The sequence below is a fragment of the Tachypleus tridentatus genome, chromosome 11, assembly GCF_004210375.1.
Source record: "Tachypleus tridentatus isolate NWPU-2018 chromosome 11, ASM421037v1, whole genome shotgun sequence".
NCBI classification, from domain to species: domain Eukaryota; kingdom Metazoa; phylum Arthropoda; class Merostomata; order Xiphosura; family Limulidae; genus Tachypleus; species Tachypleus tridentatus.
This window is the reverse complement of record NC_134835.1, coordinates 92,948,185-92,967,206: the sequence shown is the minus strand read 5'-3', so window position 1 is coordinate 92,967,206 and position 19,022 is coordinate 92,948,185. Positions and strand designations below refer to the sequence as shown.

Below are 19,022 nucleotides of genomic sequence, written 5' to 3'. Positions count from 1 at the left end.
CAACCAATGTTTGTTTTAATTCAAGGAATTTAAACAAATTGTTACACTAAACAAGATGGGTATAACAAGATAATATATACATGATGCCACAAAACGATGATAATATTGTTGCTGTTAAGATGTAACTATACCAATATGGCATTTTATAGATGTTAATTAAAAAAAGTACAGTTGTTTTTTTTTCGGCCTTACAAGAAAAAAGTGACATTATCTGTACCAAGAAACCAACGAAATTATAATTCACCGGCGGACTAAAACATTAGGCTTAAGTTTGTTAAGTAATAACTTATATCAAGACAGTTTTGTTTTTTTTCAAGAGAGCTAGAAGTGCACTCATACTCGAGTTTCAATCTTTACTAAACAGAGACGAGAACATCTGAAACCAAATAGTTGAAAATATATAGAGAATAAAAAAACATACATGTTACAGCTAACTAACAATACCGCAACTTTAAAGAACCTAGCAAAAAAGACAACAGAGATAGTCACGTGTGAAGATTAAGAGAGATAGCCAGGTGAACCTACGTATTTCTTAACCGAAATGATAGAACTTATCATTCAGCTTCTAAGCTTTCCTTTTTTGAGCGCATATATGCATTTCTCAAAAATTCCTAAACAAATAATGATTTTTCTTCCTCATGTTTGTGTTTATGCAGTACCAGAACTACCAGAATTTATTATAGAAGTTCCATCATAACGAATATTGTGAATACTATCGAGCATAATGTTTGTTAATTTTTTTAGTGTTTTGAAGAATAATTTAAAAATGAATATATATATGTGTGTGTGTATATATATAGATACAGTGCAGGCAATACAAACATTTCATGAGTTGAAACATAGAGTTATTGGTCTATTTCGATCAGCACAAAAATACAAAAAAATAATTTCATTTATTGCTTTACACACATTACATAGGGAATTAAGGTAATGTCAATAACTTTCGTGTTTACCGCTTAAGCTATTTGATATTAAAACTACTGGCGAAAATTATTAACTAGGTTCTAATGAAAACATGTGAGTAATGTAAGTGGACGAAGTATCAGCACCTTAAAATCAATTATGGAAATAATTTAATAAAATCTGTTGTAAATACATTCGAGTCACGCAACATGTAAACAAAGAGAAATCAAACATTTCAGCCAGTTATACAAATACTGCAAAAGAAATGAATGCCATTAGCACAGCGGAATAACTACGAGCTTACAACGTTAGAATCTAGGTTTCGATATCCCTTATGGGCAGTGGACAGATAGCCCATTATGTTGCTATTTACTTTAAAAAATAAGAAGAAAACCAAATCGAGAAAGTTAACTGCGGAAGTAGTATTTAACAGAGAGTGAATTAGGCTAAACTTATAAAGTTTACATACTACAGATATGTTAATTTTAGTCTAAATTAGGAAAAGTGTAATTAACAGAGTTTCCTTATCTCTGATACCATTCTAAATAATCTTTTCAAAGAACGAGGCTGAAAACAAACAACGGTGGTAATAATTAAAGATATAGAACTAGGGTAGAATCTAAACTTATGAATGTAAAACACATTTTATAATTAAGATATATATGTGCATGTAATGAACCTGGAAACAAAATTTTAAAAGTGACGAGTACATGTCAGTGCTCAAGTGAATAGCTACAATTGTTAATAACTGTCCTGTCTGAAGCCTTAGAAACAGATTTAGAAAATAAAACTGTTAGTAAAGTTGGACTACAGGATGGGTGATAAAAACGTATTCCTCTGTCAATTACGAAGACAAGCGTCTGTAAATTTACAGTTTTGATATCGATTGAAATGTAGATGAAATAAGTTGTGTGTCTCTCTCTTTCTATATATATATATATATAGAATATATACATATAAATCAGATGTTTTGTTATAACAAACATCCTTATACTGTTTACTTTTCCTTAAACGAGCCGGCATGGCCAGGTGGTGTAAGGCGTGCGAATCGTAATCTGAGAGTCGCGGGTTCGCATCCCCGTCACACCAAATATGCTCGCCTTTTAAGCCGTGGGGGCGTTATAATATGACGGTCAGTCCCACTATTCGTTAATAAAAGAGTAGCCCAAAAGTTGGCGGTGGGTGGTGATGACTAGCTGCCTTCCGTCAAGTCTTACACTGCTAAAGTAGGGACAGCTAGCTCAGATAGCCCTCGAGTAGCTTTGCGCGAAATTTAAAAAAAAATAACAACAAACTTTTCCTTAAATATTTCATTTACTTAGTGTGCTTTCTGATGCCAGCTTTATTTATTTGATGACTTTGGTTAAACGTTTTTAAAAATAAAAAACGGTAGAAAGATACACTTATATTATAAAGTCGCTCAACAAAATGTTGAGAAACTTAATTTATAATTTTTACTTTGAGTTGTACTTATAAATAAACTTCATGAAATTTACATAAAGTCGATGATAAAACTTCACAGCCTCATCAGTCAACTAATCGTGATGTTAAACTGTCCTTATGAAATGCTTCGCGAACATAAAAAAATATGATTAATCTGTATTTAGAAAATGACAATGTTTTAACACTCGTTAACTTATCAGCTATGGTTGTCCTCATTTGACGATGTGTAAATTCGATAGAGGTCTAATTTAGGGCACGAATGTTCTATTTGGACAGGTTTACAAATCATAGCGAGGCTTAATTTATTGGACAAGTTTCTAATTAGACAGTTATGTAACTCCTAGCAAAATTTAATACATCTTTATATAAAAACTTATGCTTTTCATCAGTTCTTACCCTATATGAAACAAAAATAATTTGAAAATTTTCTCTTTTTTCTCCTTATCTGGAGTCCCCCGCTGGTACAGCGGTAAGTCTACGGGTTTACAACGCTAAAATCAGGGGTCAGATTTCAGATTCCCTTGATGGACTCGTCAGATATCCAGATGTGGCTTTGCTATAAGAAATCACATACACACACGCACACTCCTTATCTGAAAAAAAAAATGACATACTTTATTTCTTGAATCATATATCAGTAGTTTTCTATAATTTTCTTTTTAAAACATTAGTTTCATTGGCTCATATCAAAAGGTTATGATGTTAATATTACATCTGTTGATTTTTTTTAAGTAACGCTGGAATTAGTTTTAATAATTATCTTCCTTTCTTCAATTTTGAATATTTATTTGGTCGACTGACTCTACTCAGTAACATTAAAAATTACAATTATGTAACCATCTGCGAATATAGTTAATGTTTTATCATTAAGGCAACTCTCGTTATTGCTATTCATTGGAGCTTTATTTTAATAATAGAATTATAAGCAGAGACACTACTGCAAATTAAATGGAAACCAAGCTTAAATATACAATCGTACAGGTCGAAGATTATTTTGGTATGAGGAGAACTATACATATATATGTATATGTATATAGTAACAACTTAAAAAAGGGAGAATCGATTTATGTAGCACTGACCAACAATGAATATATAATGGTTGACCCAGTTATCTTCACTGAAAACCTGTTGGACGGTTCTATTATTACCTAATTACGTAGCCTGAGTTTTAGAGAAGAAAAAAAGAACATGTTTGCAAAATTGTTTTCATATAAAAAAGTACTGTGATAATTTACGTCGATTTAGACCATTTCTATCCAACATATTTTAGGGTATCACTTATTCATGACTCGTAATTATCGAAAAAAAATAAAAATAGCCTTTGTCAAGCTCATAAATCTTTTTTCATAATGTTTATGCCACAACTTACAAAAAAAGGTCATATTATTTGCACGAAAAAACTGACGAGACTGTAATTAAGGATTTTTTTTCTTCGAGCGAGTTACCCTAAGCCCAGTTCTAATTTTATTATTTGTCTTTGAGAAAGCTGTCTTAAGCATAGCCTTACTTTCTCATTGAACAACTTATATTATGCCTAACCCTAGCTTTATTCTTTCTCTTTTGCTATACAATTTTATATGGGTAATGTTAATTTTAAAATTTAATGTAACTTTCACATTTGAAGAAGTTATCTTAAGCCTAACTCTATGCTTACCGACCAATAAGTAAGCGGGTGTTCGTTACAGTTAAGATTCGCTCTGACACTACTATGTTTTAGCTTTACTGATTAAATAACTCTTGCTTATTCACCTTTATTTAATAACAAAAAAGAATAAAATTAGTTTCCGTCAGCAAGAGACATAAGTTTCTAACAGTCAATTTTATGCCTTTCTTGAAAATCTACGCACCTTCTCCCACCTCGGTAGCTCAGCAGTTAATCTGAGAGCTATAATACTAAAAATGGGGTTTCATACACCTGGCGGTCACACCACATATAATCCATTATATTTCTTTGTGCTTAATAGCAAACGAAATGCTTGTAAGTTTACCATTAATAAGGTTGGCTACCATCTTAAGATCCAAGCAAAACCACCTTTACCAAGCTAGGTTTTTACGTGACTTCACAAGTTTGTATATATATATACATATTTATTTGTTTGTCTATGTACATTAATTTGGTCATTTATATTGCAACGCCAGCTTAATTCTATAAATTTAACGAATCGTAAAGAGAACTAGTTATTAAAAGGTGTGTTCTTCCGTTAGGTTTTTCACCACAGAATTAACAGGATCTTCTGCAGGTAATACTAAGTTTATCCTTATAATACTACCGGTTTACATGCAGAAGGAAAATTTATTAATAGTATCCCATAATTCCAGTGAGCATGCTATGCAAGTGGGGCTTCAACGAATGTAGTCGTTGTTTAGAAACGAGTCAACTGTGTGATTATATATAGAAAAAATTAATTATGCACTTGTCACTCAAGTAGATAATGTAATTAAGAAAACAATGTAGCCTATACCTTGTTTAACTGCTGAATGTAGTGCATGTTTTAACAGTTGTTTTTAACCTTAATAACTACTGACAGAAATCCAACTTTAATCACAACCATCTCTCTTCGACGATTTACTCTCAATCAAAATAGACTAGAACTATGATATAAGTAAACTTGCATACGTAGACATACGTTTGGTAGCTGTGTAAATGTGTATTTATTAAAGGAGGTCTCGTGTAAAGGGCTAGTTAACAATTGCTGATAAGCTCTAGGTCTTGGTTACTGCACCTTATTTATGTGAAGCTACACTGTACGACAGTATACGCCGTTTATCAGCCATCAGATGTATTCCTGAATCATGCTTCTTCGCGATAACTATTCACCTATCAACACCAGTGGGGAATACTCTGTCCACACAGTAAAATTGTTACGAAGCTAGTATCATATCTTACATCTGATAAGAAGTAAGTATTTTCAGCAGGTTTATGCATTCTATATGTTGTATAACCTTTAAGGCGTATTTAGTATTATGGAAATGTGCCTCGCCTACTTTATGAACGTAAGTAACTAGCGAGAACACACGTATCTAGTCTTACTCGTAAGTCATCCATACGTACAGTTATTACAGAAAATAGAGGGTGAGTCATAATATTGTATGTTACTTATAAATCAGAGATCGTATTCGTATGTATATATTTGATTTCTTATGGACTTATTGTTATTACTTAAATAGCGTATGACTGAAAATATTATATCAGCATAAATTGTGCGCAGATGTACTACGCTACAATACCTTTTGATTAATGTTTTTCACAGTCAATATCAAATCGTAAAAATATCTGACATAATGTGACAAATATTTAATCATTATGTGCGTTTGTTGAACGAACAATATTTTGTTTATAATATAGGTGTTCAACAGTCTAAATCACACTAAATTTCTAACCATTTTCAAGTTTCATGTCCACTTAATTCATGTAGAGTTGAGACATTGGTATTGTTAATTCATTACTATGAGTAAACAACAATTTTTTTTTACGTTTATATGTTGACATTGTTGTACCAATTCAATATATCGGCAGGTTAATAGCAATTGTTAACGAATATTTGGGGATATGCAATCTACTAACCACTTTTTGCATACGAAATATCAACCAGCATAAATTTTCAACTAATTGTATATATTTACATGTGCACGGGGACAAAAACTACGCCAGTGCCTTCATAATATGGACAACTAAACTTAAGCAAGCAGCTGGTATTGATAAATATGAATGTAGAAATGTGCACTAAGTCTACAACGGTGACGTAGTAGCCGTAAACCTAACTGGTCTAGTCAGCCAGTGACTATCGGTGACGTACGAAATGGGCAGTAAAGTAATCAGTTGTTCTAAACAAGTATGAGAATGCTCTAGATTTACACCTGTGATGTAATAACATACACAATAACGTAATCATCTGGTCTAAATAAGTATGAAAGTGTAGAAATGTGCAATAAATCTCCATCTGTGATGTAATAACATGAGCAATAAAATTTGTGTTTTTAATTTCACGCAAAGCTCCACTAGGGCTTTCTTCGCTAGCTGTCCCTAATTTAACAGTATAAGACTAGAGGGAAGGCAACTAGTCATCACCACTGACCGCCAACTCTTAGGCTACTCTTTTTATCAACAAATACTGGAATTGACTCACATTGTAACGCTTCCACAGCTGAAAGGGCGAGCATGTTTGGTGCGACGGAGGTTCGAACCTGCGACCCTTAGATTATGAGTCGAATGTCTTAACCACCTCGACACGCCAGGCTTTTACATCTCAGACGTATTTTTATATAAACTAATTTGATTTAAGCTGATTTACTTAGAATGTTTTTATTAACAATTAATGACTCAGAAAAAATGTTTTATTCTGTTTTGTTTAAGCAAAAAAACCTACAAAATGAGCTATCTGTACTACCTACCACAGGAATCGAGGCTCAAAGTTTATTTTTTAAGCCCTCAATCTTACCGACCTGAAAAGTGGAAAAAAAGCAAGGTTCGTTTTTAATTTGGCACAAAGCTACTCGAGGACTATTTGCATTAGTCGTCCCTAATTCAGCAATGATAGACTAAAGGGAAGAAAGCAGTTCAATGCCACCCACCGCCAACTTTTGGACTACTCTTTCATCAACGAATAGTTGGATTATAGAACAGAAATTAACACTAGGTAATTATTACATGAAATGAACAACGGTAATATGTTTCGAATTCATCTTGAGATATATATACATATACTAGCATAAAAGCCCGTCAAGAATAATGAGAAACTACTGGAATTTAAAATTATATCATATAAAACTGGCCATAAATAAAAGAAATATAAAATTTCTTTTGTCAGGAACACGCTACGTATTACTCCTGAACCGACTACATATATAACTGAACAAACGTGTTACATATTGGTGCCTTTGGATAACATATTAAAATATACGATGAACAAGTGATTACATACACTCCTGTTCTTTTACTAAGGAAAGGTCGTTCTCTTCTTTACAGATAACTAATATCTTCAGTGAGTTTTTGAAATAATTCCCAAGCAAAAATTTGTGCTAATTTTAAACCTGTTTTTCATAAGCGTTTATGTGGTGCGAATGCACTTCCGCGTCTCCTACCACGTGAGTTTTCTATCCTTTCATATTCAAATCCCTCAAAGTTTGACGTCATAATGATATGAATGATGTGGCGTCACACACATAACACTATGCCAAATCTGGGCCTGGAAACTCTCACCTTGAAAGGTCTTTATATAGTAGAGAAAAGCGCTGAAGTTTAAGAGCTATCTATACCTATGTCAGTGATTAAATTCAATTAAAATTGAAGCGGGCAAACGGAAGAGGAAGTATTATAGGAAAAAAGGTGGAATTGGACTTGTGTAACTCACAAAATACGGACAAATCGAGCGTGAATGATACTTTGTTTTTCTGATTATTATATATATATATGTATATAATTAAAATCAAAATACCTGGTGACCATAAGGAATGTTTCATGTGATAAAGTGAATTTGACAAAAAACGAATCACATTCGCCTTTTTCTGTTTTTTTCTTGGACCAAGCATGACCTGGTGGTTAGGGCGCTCATCTCGCTCGTTATATTTGACGGTGAATCCAACTATTTGTTCGCAAAATAATTGCTCAAGAATAGGCGGTGGGTGTTGTTGATTAGCTGCCTTGCACTACTAAATTAGGGATAATTACCTGAAGAGGAGAGGTTTGCTATCACGTAAATCTTCCTGAAAAATTATTGATGATACATTAACACCTAAGATGTCCCAACAAGGATGGTATGCAACCTCGGTAGTAAAAACAAAATCGATAGTCACTTCTGATAGTCTAGGAGATAATTAATATTAAACAGAAGCTGCTAGTTATACATAATGATAAATAATGTCCACTTGTGTAGATTTGCTGATTATTAAGCGACTAAGGAAAAAGTAATCACAAATAACATATAGAATGCTCCAACCAGAACTCTATTCTGTCATTGATCCCCGTGAGTGCATGTGAATACACAGGAACAAAATTACACTGTTGTATTTGTGTTATGTAATATAAATTAGAACAATACTATACCATGGGACATCCGTGCTCTGCCACCACGTGTATCGTATCGAAACTAGGTTTCTAGCGTTAAGTCTGCAGTCATACCGTTGTGCCATGCGGGAACTTAATACTGGAGTGTATGTAAAATATGTACAAAATTACATTATTGGAGTATATGTGGGACGTCTGTGTGATGAGTATACCTAAATCTAAACTGTTAGATACCCGTAATAATTTTGTAGTTTACTAGTTATTCATGATTAAGACTCTTATTATTAATGTTAATTATTATTTTAGGATCTTAGCAACTCTTTTGATAGGAGTTGTTTCATAATAATTTCGTGGCTCTACACTTTAATTACCAAAGAGGTCTCTTAGTGCTTTTCTGCTCCACCTGCAACGGAAGACGGATAATCATAAATTATCTTCATGATGACGTACACGTGTTGAAGGATACATTAAACATTTAAACTTCCTTCATAAACACAAGTCCAACAAAGTTGCTGTTATGAATGGCAATCCAACTAATAATTCTGAGCTTGTAGTCTTCCAGGGAAATTCCACCTGAAGCGAGAGGAAGATTTTTGTGAAGGAACAATAGAGTATTTTTCCAAAGGCAAGACTAGACAGTTCGTGATGTGTTGAAGAAGCAAGGTAAATGTAGCGCAAAGTAAATGGTGATTTCCGACCAAACAAATATAATTACATCAAACCAACAGAGACAGCTGAGAAAACGTGAGTAGCTACTGTTTATCTTCCTTACTCAAGTCTTTCAGAATGAGAAAATGCTCATAAATCATGTTGGTCGTCTAACTCCTACAGCAGTTTTGAAATATTTCAGGTATATCACTAACCCTTTAATAAATAATAAATTTATTGTTGGACAATAAACTTGTTAGAGATTCGCTATTTCAGACGACTGTTACAACTGAACGGTGAAAGCCCCATAAATATTAGGTTTTAGCACGTTTTCTTTGTTTGTTTTTACTAAGTACAAAGCCACACAAATGTGTTGTTCTCACAATGAGTATGTACTGAAACATGGTTTTTAACATTATAAGACAGAACTAGGGAAGGGCGTTTTGGTATGTGCACTCATATAAATTATATCATCACCCTATGTTCTTTTTCAGTCCAAAAGACTTTCTCTTACATGTTCACATCTCACAGATATACTGCATATTTTTCATTTTAATATTACTAAATACCCATTAGCTAATATTACACTATCCTGTGTATATGAAAGTAAAACAAAATACCACCTACCCTTCTGTGAAACAATATACTTATCTTATCTTTCATTATTGTTATTACATGTTTGTCCGAATGTTCAGAGTACCACAGTTTTTAATTTTTATTACTTCTTAACGCAAACAAAGGGTCTAAAAAACACAACATCTTGCACAAAAATGCTGTGTTTCACCAAAGTACAAACAGTCCTAGGTGATAATAAGACATTTGTTTCCGAAGACAGGCATTACAGTTAGGGTAAACCTTATTTTGATATTTTCTACTGGCACTGGGTATTACATTTCAAATTTTCTATTGTTTCTCCACACAAACATGTGAATCTGAGAGTAAAACTCCTGTCACTGTGATTAGTTAACACGTCAACAAACTCTTTTGATTCTGTTTAGTATAAATACCTATGCATATGTATGTTTACAAACATATTCTAGGTGTCGTTAATTTGAATTTAAATCATAATTTATAGTTTTAACAGAATTCGACATAGAATATAGTATGAAAGGGATTATATTAGTAAATATGACTAGGACTGAACGTATAAACACATATATACCATTAGCTTTTAAAAATAACGTCTCACACTCATCAGCTATACCGACAGCACCAGTTAAATTCAAAATATTCTAGTTTTTATGTGCGGTTTATTTACAATAACGCTACATCAAAACATATTAAAGTCACAGGAATAACGCCCTTATTGACAGAGCGGTAAGTCTACAGATTACAACGCTAGAAACTGAGTTTTGATACCCTTAGTGGGCAGAGTACAGATAGCCCATTGTGTGGTTTTGTTCTTAACTTTCAACAAAACATATAAATAAAAATGTCAAACTGAACTATTTCTGTACATAAAGCCATTTGTTTTAAAGTTTCGAGTAAAATAACCTTTTATATCAAAACTTCAGACTAGCCTACAAAATACTTTCTTTGCACTCTGGCCAGAAAATATCACATACGTGTACAGAACAACTCCGGTCAGCTAAAATCGCAATAAGAGAAACGTTACTGCAGTCAATTTTTTCGTACTAGCAGTAAAACAAGTTGTTACTCATGCTATCTTTTCTCATGTTGAAATATTGATTTGTCACCTACACTGAGAGATTGGCAGTGTCACTTATTTAACTTTTGTTTTGTTTGTTTTTGAATTTCGCGCAAAGCTACTCGAGGGCTATCTACGCTAGCCGTCCCTAATTTAGCAGTGTAAGACTAAAGGGAAGGCAGCTAGTCATCATCACCCACTGCCAACTCTTGGGCTACTCTTTTACCAACGAATAGTAGGATTGACCGTTACATTATAACGCCCCACGGCTGAAAGAGCGAGCATGTTTGGTGCGACAAGGATTCGAACCCGCGACCCTTGGATTACGAGTCGAACGCCTTAACCTACCTGGCCATGGCGGGCCACACTTGTTTAACGTACCCACAATTTCAAACAGGAAAAATATTTTGAGATATTGCAGGGTTTCGAAATCCAGAGATCTGTCGTTGGGTACTTTACATCTAAATCGTTTCGATTTTTGGTTTAAGCGCAAAGTTTTGTAATTGGCTATCTGCGCTGTGCCCATCACAAGAATTGAACCAAGAAGATCTTGAACCGAAACACTTTATCCAGTTAAAGTTTCTTAAGTCTAGGTACAAATATGCCTTTTTTTATTTCTACAATCTCTAAAATGTAGATATAAAAGCACTACATGTATACACAGAAACCTGAACTCATTATCAATCTTCTTTATCAGTACTGATAAAATAACAGTAATAAAAGAAGATAAAACAGGTCATTTCAACCATCGGCAACTATTACAGGACTTGAATGAAATTAACAACTCGATAGCATCGGAGACCTATCATGTTTTGCTCAAGTGTAAACCTCGTGACATATACAAAGCTGAATTTCGATATATTCGTTTACTGTATTGTAATACACTTTAGCCATTTAACCATATAACGAGGAAAGAGAAAGTTTAATTAATCTAGACTAGGATGTTTTTGATATAATAGTAATGACATTATATATATATATCTAAATTCAGAAAAGTCAGAGCTACTAAATAAACTGAATTCCCACACTCGTCTAAAGAGTTTTCCAGATGGTTCATACCAGTACTTGTTATCACTGCACATCCTCTTCGTGAGCTGAAAAGGACCAATTACAAATGAAAATAAGGAAAATCACACACCACAAAAAGTATTCAAAGGTACACTGCTGGCCAAAATCTTAAAGCCAATGAACATAAAGAAAAAATATGCATTTTGCGTTGTTTTACTCAATCACTTATTTGAGTAGAGCTTCGAAAAAATGAAAATAAGAAAAGGGAAAATAAAAATAAAAAACTTTTTTAGCATTTAATAGCGAAAATGTGAGCACTATGAAATTAGCCTAAATACTAGCTGGTCAAAAGTTTAAGACCATACCAAAAAGAAATCCTAAACAGGGTGGGAAATACCCAACAAGAGGTCTCAGTAGTGAGTTGCACGGCTGTTATTGCGAACAACTTCAAACATTCGCTTTGGCATGGTCGATATAAGCGTTTGCAGAAGGCATGCTGGAATGTTATTCCAAGTGGTGAAGATGGCTTCACGAAGATCATGCACTGTTTGAAATTTACGTCCATTTTTATAAACTTCCCTTGCCATCCAACCCCAAACATTTTCAATGGGGTTCAGTTCAAGCGAACACGCTGGATGGTCCAAAAGAATCACGTTATTTGCCATGAAAAAGTCCTTTGTTCTGCGGGCATTGTGGATTGCAGCGTTGACATGCTCGAAGATCCAATCATTTCCACACAAGCGAGGACCTTCAGTCAGTAAGAATGCTCTCTCCAACATACCAATGTAGCCAGCTGCTGTTTGACGCCCCTGTATAACCTGAAACTCCATTGTTCCATGGAAGGAGAAAGCACCACAGATCATGATGGTACCTCCTCCACTGTGTCGTGTAGAAAATGCCTCCGGTGGGATATCCTTATTGTGCCAGTAACGTTGTAAGCCATCTGGACCATCCACTTTTCGTCCACTTTTCTATGTCTCATGTTTGGTGCTTCTCAGCAATGTTTAACTGAGCTGAGAAATATTTATTTCGTGGTGTGGAAGGAGGAGTAGCCTTCAAAGACGTTTACGGTTTTTTAAAGCCTTTCTCTCGTAGATGCCCTCTTATTGTTCTTGAGCTGCATCCTGCGTCCGTAAGAGCCTTAATCTGGTTCGACGATCGGCTGGTGTTTTGCCGGACAACCAGTCCAATCTTCCTGCTCAACGCCGGTGAAATTTTCTATGGCCGATCACTTGAAATTCTCGTTCCGTATCCCTCAGGGTCTTTTAAGAAATTTGAAACAGCAGTTTTACTACGCCCAATCTCACCAGCGATGGCACGTTGAGAGAAACCTTGCTTTTTCAGCTCGACAGTTCTGCCACATTCAAACTCTGTTAACCTTTTAGCCTTTGCCATGTTTTTACTCAATGTAACACAGGAGATGTCAGTGGGAGATGTTGACAACATCTAATGCTTGAACACAAATGACTAAATTTCGTTACGTGTTTACCGATTAATGCTTCGTTTCAGTATGGTCTTAAACTTTTGACCAGCTAGTATTTAGGCTAATTTCATAGTGTTCACATTTTCCCTATTACATGCTAAAAAGGTTTTTATTTTCCTTTTTCTTATTTTCATCTTTCGAAACTCTACTCAAATAAGTGGTTGAGTCTAAAACGCAAAATGCTTATTTTTTCTTTATGTTCATTGGCCTTAAGATTTAAGACCAGCAGTGTATTACTGTAGTAATGTACTTTGATCTGATAATATAGAAACTAGGCACCGTTAAAATGTAAAGATAGCATACTAAGACAATTACGTTCACCACTTGACAGTTATTTTTAACAACCCCATGGGCTGAATATGGTGTTGGCCCGGCATGCCCAAGCGTGTTAAGGCGTGCGACTCGTAATCTGAGGGTCGCGGGTTCGCGTCCCAGTCGCGCCAAACATGCTCGCCCTTTCAGCCGTGGAGGCGTTATAATGTGACGGTCAATCCCAATATTCGTTGGTAAAATAGTAGCCCAAGAGTTGGCGGTGGGTGGTGATGACTAGCTGTCTTCCCTCTAGTCTTACACTGCTAAATTAGGGACGGCTAGCACAGATAGCCCTCCAGTAGCTTTGTGCAAGATTTCAAAAACAAACAAACAAACTGAATATGGTGTCTGTATCTCCACTTTAGCAGTAGGATCCTTGTCACAAAGGTTAAAAGTTTATTTTTAAAAACTCCAGATATAAACTACCCTCATGGGCTGAACATGGTGTCGGTATCTCCACTATAGCCGTAGGATCCACGTCAGAAAGGCTAAAAGTTTATTTTTTAATAACTCCAGATACAAACTACACTCGTGGGCTGAACGTAATATCTACACCACATCTATAGGACGTAAGTCATTCATAAACAAAAAAAAAGAAAAGAAAAAGAATTAAGCAAACTGTCGTTTACCGGAATTTCAAACCCATCAAAACAGAAAAGATAGAATATTCATACTACTTAACAGAAAGCTAAACTCCAAAAGTATTAGAAATACAATAAACAAAACATGTGACAGTCAAAAGTGAGACACTGTAATCAGTCTCGGAAGTTCTAAAAAGAACATAGAAGATTAAAGTCGTTAACATAAAGAGACCGTCATGCTTGTTTTATAACAAGGACACAGCATTGTTATATTCTCGCTATTTATATAATATCATGGACACCAGAATGTCAACACAAAAAGCCAAGAGTTACCAAGGTGTTATCAAACAACCGGTCACCAAAGACACCAAGGTGTTGCTAGACAGCTAGATACTACGAAAACAAGGTGTTGTTAAACAGCTTGTCATCAATAGCATTGAGGTTGTCAGGCAGTCAGTCATCATTAATACTAAGGTGTTTTTAAACAGCCAGTCATCAATAGCGCTAAGGTGTTTTTAAACAGCCAGTCATCAATAGCACTAAGGTGTTGTAAAACAGCCAGTCACCAAAGACAACTCACTTAGTGGTTACCAAATAGACAATACCAAGAACACCTAGGAATTGTTAAAGTAAAAACAAATTTTCAGAGAAAATGTGTGGTTTTGTAATCTAGAACAGTTAAAAGAAGACAAATTAAGTCACTCACCATACGAACCTCAAAACGTGCAAATGAATCTTGAACCACCCATATTATTAGATTTTACTAACTGCTAACTGTTGATAAGTAACTAGTAACTGTTGATAAATACTAACAATACCAAACTTCCGAGATAATGACATATAGGTTTACTCAAACCTGAACCTTCCGTCTGAGTTATACGTCATTGCTGTTCGCCATAACAAGGACGGGCAATGGATCTTTATCTAACAGATTTCCACCATAGAAATATTAAAGCATGACGGCCAGTGACCAGTACTAAAGCAGAAGAACTTATAAAATATTTAAAAAATATATAAAGCACTGAGTACACACAATAACAACAAACAAGACACGAAGCTTAACATGATCTTCTACGTAACAATTGAGCCACAACCAAGTGCTACCAGAACGTCATTTATGGAATTCCATCAACGTATATAAATAAGTTGATGAAAGACAAGAGTTTTAAGACGGAAGACATGCGACTTATGCTGTACATGTATCATGCAATACCAATAGTGAGTGACAAAAAATACATTACTCTTTTTCTTTTGAGAATTATGTAATTCTGAAGTATAAATCTCACTACCCACTGCAGTGTTTAACACCACAGAAATAAAGTCGAACTGTCATTCAGAGAAAATAATGACGTCTTTTCAGCAAGCAGTAATATTAATATTTTTGTATAAAACCATAACATTCAACAATAACACTAGTTTTAACACAACCAATTCATCACAGATTCAAATTAAATCGACTATTTTTACTTAACGGAAGGTGTTCACAATATAAAAAAAGAGCGAGAGAAAGGAGAAAATATCGTGGGTTTCTGTAAATTTTCATATAAATGTTACTTTATGTTACATGTATCATTTCATCCTCACCCCCAGTAGACATTTAATTGTGTTAGAGAAGTCAAAACATAAACTAAAACCTACGTAATAAATGTTGTACGCTTTTTCATTGTATGAGAGATTCAGAGTGTCTGTTTTGCGGTCCGGCATGGGCAGGTGGTTAAGGCACTTGACTCGTAATCTGAGGGTTGGGGGTTCGAATCCCCGTCACACCAAACACGTTCGCCCTTTCAGCCGTTGGGTCGTTATAAAGTGACGGTCAATCCCACTATTCGTTGGTAAAAGAGTAGCCCAAGAGTTGGTGGTGGGTGGTGTAAGCTGAGGGTTGGGGGTTCGAATATACAAGTACTAATTTGCGCCAATATAAAACTATGGAAGTAATATAAGATATTAGATGTATTTGAGCTTTCTAGTAGAACACTGGACATGCGAAAACACTACTACATCAATGTGAAATTAATACGTATATGCAAATAATATTATAAGCCGTGATATGCAATCTTCAACTCGACTCGTGAAAAGTGCCTTCATCTAGTGAAGAATGTAAGAGAAATCTATCCTTGTTTATTTTTGCACCATTTTTACACCTTCTAGTGAAAACATATGATTGATAAACTAATCTATAGTACTTAAATTTGGACTTGAAAAATTATCAATCAACTGCCTTCTGTTTGTTCAGCAAAAGTATGATCCAAAGTTTGTTTGTTTTTGAATTTCGCGCAAAGCTACTCGAGGGCTATCTGCGCTAGCCGTCCCTAATTTTGCAGTGTAAGACTAGAGTGAAGTCATCACCACCCACCACCAACTCTTGGGCTACTTTTTTACCAACACATCACAACGACCCCACGGCTGAAAGGGCGAACATGTTTGGCGCGACGGGCATGCGAACCCGCCACCCTCAGATTACGAGTCGCACACCTTAACCCACCTGGCCATGCCGGGCCAATCCAAAGTTACTTAGTGAATTCAATTGTTTTCTGTTTGTTTAGTAGAAGTGGGATTCAAATTACTTTGTAAATTTTCTTCCAAGGTTTAATTAATAAAAAGTATTTAACAACTTCAGATCTAACTATAAACCATAAAAGTATTCATAATCTGATGGAATAGTTGTCTACAACGATCCATGAATTATAAATGTTGATTAAATTTAAGTGTAAATGCAATATATAGATAAATATGGGTTTATATAATTACTGAAAAACATGACAGAAAAAACAATATTTATATATATATGTGTGTGAATGAATGTAAACATAAAAATAGCAATCCATCGATAGAATGTTGGTATATTCTATTACACGTTAAAAGTTTTCCAACACATTAAAGCAGTTGTTCCTTTTGTTTACAAGGAAGTAAAACCAACAATGACATTGTTCGTGTGCCTTCGGTTGAAACTGTCATTTTCTTCTAGCCGCCATTTAGCAGATAAATAAAGCGGTTCTACTAGCCCAGGACTCCCCTCTGGGTGAAAAATGTGCAACACACCTATATAATTAATTCACTGACACATAACACATCAGGCCTAACAATGAGATTTAAACAATTCCGAATAAATTCTTTCTTACAACGTGACTTCAACAATAGATTCTATAAATACTTATTTCTTATTCTATTTGTAATTAAAATTTGAATGGATTTGAAAATAACGTTAGAAAAAATGGAAGTAATACTTGTTAACATAAAGCATTGTGGGATTCTTTAGTGTCCGGAGTCGAATACGATGTTTGTAATGATCTACGAAAATTCCAAAAAGTAGAAATTAGCTTCCGTGGCCCACAACATGCGACAAAGATATTCATTCCATTCTAAGAACCAATGGCTACATACACAAAAAGAAAAACTGTTTAGAAAGGATTCAGTATTGTTATCAATGTTGTGCACAACCCTAGAGAGAGATAATCAGTCGTATATCTGAGGAAGACTGGGATTTCAATTTTATATTCCTTATTTAATAGTAAAGTTATTTTATTTGTCAACAAATGTGCGAACAAGAACTGTCTCAGTTTTCAGAATATTTTGCAAAGCTTTGTAACTGTTCATTTCTTCATTTGGTATTACACTTAAACTATTAGTGTTATGCTGCTTCTTCAGTTGATATTTCAACTAAACCAACAGCATTGTGTTGGAAACAAATAGAATACCACAATTTTGGTAACTGCTCTCTTTTCACTTGGTAAATGGTTTACAAGGAAAATTGTTGTTCTTTGTAATTAAGCACAGAAAGCTATCAGAGCTCTGCCCACCACTGGTACTGAACACAAGTTTTCGGGATTATATGTCCGCAAACATACAGCTGTGCCACTTGGGAGTACAAGGAAAACGTTAAAGCATTATGTATTATCAGTCATGGAAACATATTAGCGGGAATTGAATTTTAAAATAAATGGTATATTTTACAACAATTAAATTTCACATAATTCGACATTAAAATAATGTAATTTTTAAAAATAAATTTTAAGGCTCCAGGCCTTTTTTACCGTATTTTACGCTTTGTAAGACGTTACATCGTGGAAAGACAATTCTAAGAAAAATATTTTGACTCGGCAACCAACACCTTGATGCAGCCTTGATTTTTTTTCAACCTACTGAGTAAATACAGTCAAATACATCATAGTCTTCACGGTATATTGACAATATTAGTTAAATTAAATGTTTTATGTTACTGAAAATACTTGTAATTGGTAAGTAATGAAATTACGACCTGTATGAGACACTGTTTTGGGTAGACTCTAAGCTAACCTCTTGCCTTAACCGTCTTGGAAGACGCATGGGAAATTTTACAACGTATTTTATACAAAAAAAGTGCGTCTTACACGGTGTAAAATACTGTAATTTATACTTCGTAATTGTCATGAACCATAAGTATCATATTAATGTTGACATGATACTGTTTCTCTCACATCTCAAGTACGTATCTGTTTAAATGCTCATGAAAGTTGGGATATTTAGAATAGCTGATAAGAGAATTATATATGATTGACAAAAATATTGTTTTGTACATTGGAGAAAAGACAATTTTCTTTGAGTTTTTTTTTCGAAATATATTAATTTTCTCAAATACAACAAACAAAAAAATTTAATTAAATACTGACTTCACAAAGAAATTTTCTAGCATAAAAGGTTTGTTTGTTTTGGAATTTCGCACAAAGCTACTCGAGGGCTATCTGTGCTAGCCGTCCCTAATTTTGCAGTGTAAGACTAGAGGGAAGGCAGCTAGTCATCACCACCCCCCGCCAACTCTTGGGCTACTCTTTCACCAACGAATATTGGGATTGACCGTCACATTATAACGCCCCCACGGCTGGGAGGGCGAGCATGTTTGGCGCGATGCGAGCGCGAACCCGCGACCCTCGGATTACGAGTCGCACACCTTACGCGCTAGGCCATGGCAGGCCTGCATAAAAGGTAATTAATTAATTTGCTTTTTAAAATAAATTC

General features: G+C 34.6%; 1 protein-coding gene across 6 annotated transcripts in view; it reads left to right on the top strand.

Moving 5' to 3' along the window:
* The first annotated feature begins 5,253 nt into the window (after nt 1-5,253).
* The window catches only part of LOC143232773 (uncharacterized), an 89,012-nt gene continuing 75,243 nt past the window's right edge, over nt 5,254-19,022 (top strand). For 4 of the 6 annotated variants that reach the window (XM_076468618.1, XM_076468617.1, XM_076468615.1 and 1 more), the window contains exon 1: nt 5,264-5,419. The gene's annotated coding sequence lies outside the window, so the exon portion shown is untranslated. Of the gene's footprint in view, nt 5,420-19,022 lie in introns of all 6 variants that reach the window. The other 2 variants (XM_076468619.1, XM_076468616.1) reach the window with 1 other exon arrangement.